The following is a 6,000-nucleotide window of genomic DNA, read 5'->3' as shown; positions in this document are numbered from 1 at the left end:
TCGAGAACCACGCTAGAAGTTTAGTTCATTTTCTGCCTGCAGCGCCAAAAAGCCCACGGGAAGTTTAATGGGGTGTAAACATACCATTCTTTGATCTTTTCTTTGGCATCTAAAAGTACGTAGTTTAGCTTGACTACCTTTATGATCCCAAAGTACTGACTTACTAGATATATAATTAGAGTAAAAAGGCAGGGAATAAGTCGCTGGAAATAATTCAACAGTCTATTGAACGTAAGAGGATCATTCAAGGTAGTCAGTCCCAAGTAACAGCCATCAATCAGACTGCCTTTTGGTTTAGATCATTTGCTAAAGCGATCCGAATGGACTGACTCTTGTCGAAGATAGCCCGGAGTTTATATAGTAATTATGGAGTCTATATGCTAGGCATATTATTCTCGAAAACATTGCACAATTATAATACGTGATTTGACATAGAGCATACTAGAATCGCATAGCCCCCCACTTGTGTTAAGGTCACACTCTCAGATGTACCGTTGATATGATGCTAAACCTTATTGCACAGACAAGGTCCTACTAGCCAGGAATATATTTGACGAGGCAAATAAAGGGGAAGATAACTGTAAAAATATACGATCAGTGTATTGTCTCCATAAATTTCATTCAAAATAAGCTGAACTGAGGAAGAGAAGTTGCAAACCGCCTACGGGCAAACATTCAATTCAGTCAATCGGATGACATGACTCAGCCATGCAGGCGTGGTCATCCTTGTGTTACTTATTTCTTTAATTTCCATTGAAAATATTGTTCTATCTCCAGCTTGAATGCGCTCTTCAGATGTATTGTAACGGTGGGAAGAACCAGTGCAGATAAGGATGTGACTTTTACGTAAGATCTTATAGATTAGGCAGTTACGTCATGAGATCAAGACTGTTATTACAATAGCACTAATAACAAAGTAGACCATAATACTACATACATTAAAATAAAGGCTCTATTGCAGCGATTCCTCAGGTTCGTTGCCTTCATTATAAACGAGAAGGAAAAAGAAAGGGACTGGAAGTAACACTATGTCTGAACGGGAAAAGAGTAAAGTTCCAGATTTTACTGTCTGACGCATCCCATTTGGTCTCTTCTGTGAGTCAATTTCTATTTCTAATGGAGCCCATCCAGCTGACAGGATCACTAAAACCAACAAAAACAAAACTACTGTTGAACACATATGAAGACATTTATTATGGAGTATTACCTAAAAGTAAGGAGCAGTTGAGATTTAAATTCTACAGCATTTTACTGAATTTTACTTGCGAGATCAGGCATCAAAGTCGAGACAAAAGCTTAGTGCACAGAAGCAAACAAGCAAGTGAAGAAGGGCATTAAAGCCGACAAGCAGAAATACGTGGAAGAACTAGCAGCTGCAAGAGAATGAAATATGAAACACCTATATGATACAACGAAGAAACTAGCAGGTAAATATAGTAAACCAGATAGACTAGTCAAGGAAAGAAGGCAGGCCAATCACTGAAATTCAAGAACAGTGGAACAGATGGGTATAGTACTTTGAGGAACTCTTGAATAGACCAGCTTCATTGAATCCACCGGACATCGAAGCAGTACACACAGACCTTCCTATAGATGTCACTCCACCAACAACCAACGAAATCAGGTTGGCAATCGGACAAATCAAGAGCGAGAAAGCAGCAGGACCTGACAACATACCAGCTAAAGCACTGAAGTCAGACATCGAAGTGACTACAAACATGCTCCACCTTCGATCCAAAAAGACTTGAGAGGAGGAATAAGTGCCGGTGGACTGGAAAGAAAGCCACTTCATCAAGATTCCAAAGAAAGGGGATGTGGGCAAATGTGAAAACTACAGAGGGATCACACTACTGTCAATACCAGGGAAATTCTTTAACAGAGTGTTTCTGAACCGGGTGAAAGATGCAGTAGACGTCCGACTTCGAGAACAACAAGCTGGATTCCGTAAGGATCGATCGTGCACATACCAAACTGCGACACTATGGATCACTGTCGAACAATCAATTGAGTGGAACTCAGCACTGTACATCAACTTCATTGATTATGAAAAGGCATTCGACAGTGTAGATGGGAGGACGTTATGGAAACTTCTTCGACACTAAGGAGTTCCTGAAAAGATTGTCAACATTATCCGGAATTCGTACGATGGACTACAGTGCAAAGTCGTGCATGAAGAACAGTTGACAGACGCATTCCAAGTAGGGATCGGAGTCAGACAAGGCTGTCTACTCTCTCCCTTCCTCTTTCTTCTGGTGGTCGACTGGATTATAGAAACCTCGACATCTGAGAGAAAACACGGCATACGATGGACAGCTCAGAATCAATTAGACGATTTGGACTTCGCAGATGACCTAGAACTCCCATCCAATACACACGAACAAATGCAGATAAAGATAACTAATGTAGCAGCAGTCTCTGCATCAGTAGGCCTCAACATACACAAGGGGAAAACCAAGGTCCCCAAATACAACGCAGAGAACACCAACCCAATCGCGCTTGATGGAGAAGCTCTGGAAAATTTGGAATCACTCACGCACCTGGGAAACATCATCGATGAACAAGGAGGTTCAGATGCAGACGTAAAGGTGAGGATTGGCAAGGCAAGGACAGAATTCCTACAATTGAAGAATATATGGAACTTAATATGAACATCAAGGCAGTCAGTTCTACTGTGCGGAGCTGAAACTTAGAGAACTACTACAACCATCATCAAGAACGTACGAGTAGTTATAAATAGTTGTCTATGCAAGATAATCATCATCCGTTGGCCAGATACCATCAGCGATATTCTACTGTGAGAGGGAACAAACCAGGTTCCTGATGAAAAGGAAATTAGGAAAAGACGATGGAAAAGGATAGGACATACATTACGGAAACCATCAAACTGCATCATGAGATAGGCCCTAACTTAGAATCCTGAGGGAGAATGGAAACGAGGAAGGCTAAAGAACAAATTGGGTCGGGAAATAGAGGCAGAAATGAAAAGGATGAATAACAACTGGAAAGAGCTGGAAAGGATTGTCTAGAACAGGGTTGGGTTGAGAATGCTGGTGGGCATCCTATGTTCCTCGACGGGGAGTAACAGGCGTAAGTGATGCGAAATGTCAGTCTAAATTCAGATGCCAAACCAAACGGGAGACCAAACATTTTCATGGTCGAAATCATCAACAAAATAAATTCAGAACTTGTCTAGACGAAAGTTGATCAAACAACCAGGGAACGAGGACGATATTTACAGCAATGGTTTATATTCAGCAAGCTAAAATAAGTTCCACTTAGTAACACTGTGGCACGAGATTCTAGAACACATATTTCCGTAGAAAAGTCAGTTCAATTCCTTGAGAGTGATATTTTAATATACCACAGTCCATGCCAAGTTTCCTGCGAAGCCAGCCATTATTTTAATCCTCAGGCTTATTGGCCTGATGAACCCGTTGTTCCAGTTTACGGGCTTCATTTTTTTATACTACGACACGATATTTAGAATAAATGAATTCTCTCTGACCGAACACGTCACTTGCACATTCATGAGGCCAGTTTACGACCTTTTAATAGATGAGCGCATTTCACTTCCCTGACTCTTGCTTCGGCTTTCTCTCTGTTATTAAGGTCTATTTCACCTTGTTACACTTCTTAATTCCTAGTTTTTGTCCGCAGTTTGTTTAAACATTTTTTAACTAAAGTCCCAATCTGGTGGTAGTAATTAATATGAGTTTTGCCTACTGATCAAACATATACTTGCTTGTTTCATTGTAAATATCTAGGCACCGTAATTTTTAGTAGCTACATGGGGGTAAATGTGCTAAACACCATATTGCTGACCATCACAGTAGGACGAGTCAGTATATATGAAGAACGCATTTGGGTTAGGGAAAGAAAAACGTACTCATTATGTAAAGGAATGTGCTGCATAGAGTGACGCCGCCTGCATGGCCGGACTATGCCATACGGATCAATTATCTCCGAGTTCACTAATTCTCACCCCCTCTAAGAGCTGAATGCTGAATGTATAACTTCTCAGTTATCGTACGCTCAACCCCAAGAATCGTGTAGCTAGAATACAATATCACTACACGATCACTGGTTTTATCTTAAACACGTTCTTACGTGCCCTAACGTTTCAAGTTTCAAACTATCTTTTTCATGAGCATTTTTCACCAGGCCACTATGTTTTTTATGCATCCTTTACAGCATATCACTCTATATATATGAATTTGCATGTTATTCATTCAGTTTTGTGCATTATCAACAACTTGAGGGAATTATTTGTAGACATAATAAGTGGATGCAACTCAACTTGTACGTCAAAGTAACGTCTAGGGGTAAATCATCCCAAAAGTAAATATTTCTGTAAGTCTTCGACATTTGATGCTGACCGCATTAGTTTTACTGGACACACCTAACTGGAGTTTCTCGATCATGCATCCGCATCACATCATGTGTGGTTACGCCATGCTACGCATCTTTTTCAACTACCAGCCAGTTTAGACCAAACATTCCTCGACATATCGATAGCCTTCCAAATATATCTGCAGACCATTTCCAATTTGACTGGGTTGACATACTTCGATTATAAAAGTGTTCCTGGTAAAAGTGTTTCCAAACTCCGAATACTTATGGCATGTTTAGAGGTTTCCTAAATTCGGGGGATTGCTCCTGACTATATTTGTTGTTTACATTTCATTAACTTATCATCACGACTTGTAAGTGTATTTTCAAATCTTCTCTGCATTATTCCCTGGTTAAGACACAGTACTATGACACACTTTAGAAGGGTAAATTACTTCCTCCTTATTCTCCAGATTTTATAGCAAAGTAAGAAGTACCACAAAATATTATGCAATATAGTCTAGTGCTGCGAGCTGTTAATATACACCAAAGAAAAATCCAAACCAAATAAAATATGACGAACCACAGAGACAGCTTCTAGAGCACTATCAGTTTATTACTATACCTTTATCCAGTCAATTCATCCTGCTTCATAGGCCATTTTCACACGAATTTTCCTAAGAATTTTCGATTAGATGAACGTTTAGATTATAGTTCATTTGACTTAAGGGTTCCCTTCGCTTTACTCTAAACTGTTCTAAATGTTAGTTATATATGGAGCTAACCACACATCCAGAGATTTTAACTGAGTCATGTGGATAATCGGCATCGGTACAATCAGCACTGTTGAGCAGCACGTTTTCAATTTTGACATTTTACGTGTTTTTTGTACGGTCCTATTTTACACATGAGAGTTAAAAATTCCAGCTTCTATTATTCACACAGTGATTCAACTAAATGTTACCAATAAAATCAAGAATAAGATGATGCTATCAGTTCTCAGTGAGAGAGCTGGGAATTAGATGACGTCAAAAAGAGATTTAGGGACAATTCACGTGTGGCAGACCTGGAATGATACTCAATCAGTCTGCTAACTTCCATGAAGCTAGTAAAACAGGCTTTAAATAAATAATCTGCTTCACTGTGTGTGTTTGGCGAAGTCAACTATTGACAGTTTGAGATTTCTAAGTGTTAGGGTATAAGTATGCCCTGGACTAAGTAAAGGGGTGGGTTTTTCTAGCATCCGACTGTATGCTGTATCTCAGCAGGCTTGCTATGATATACACTAACCTAATAATGAGGTTTTACACGATCTTATTATGGATTTTACAGATATATTGGGTTAGCAAGCACCTAATCCTTCAGTCTTCACTAATAAGGATAGGAGGTCTGTCGACCTATATTAATCCTTGCAGTTTGTAATACTGTGGAGGTCCAATCTTGTTTTGAATATATCAACAGAAGGTGCTGACATTACGTGTTCCGGTAGAGAGTTCCAGTAATTCACTACTCGGTGCGAGAAACGGAACTCCAGACGTAAACGATTTGATCTTGGTTTTTGAACTTTCTTCAAATGTCCTCTCAAATGATCGGTCCTAGACGGAAGCAAGAGATAAAACATGTTAATACCAAGGTCACCGTTCAGTATACGATAAGCCAATATTAGATCAA

The sequence above is a fragment of the Schistosoma haematobium genome, chromosome 4, assembly GCF_000699445.3.
Source record: "Schistosoma haematobium chromosome 4, whole genome shotgun sequence".
NCBI lineage: Eukaryota > Metazoa > Platyhelminthes > Trematoda > Strigeidida > Schistosomatidae > Schistosoma > Schistosoma haematobium.
Note: the sequence above shows the minus strand (reverse complement) of the source record.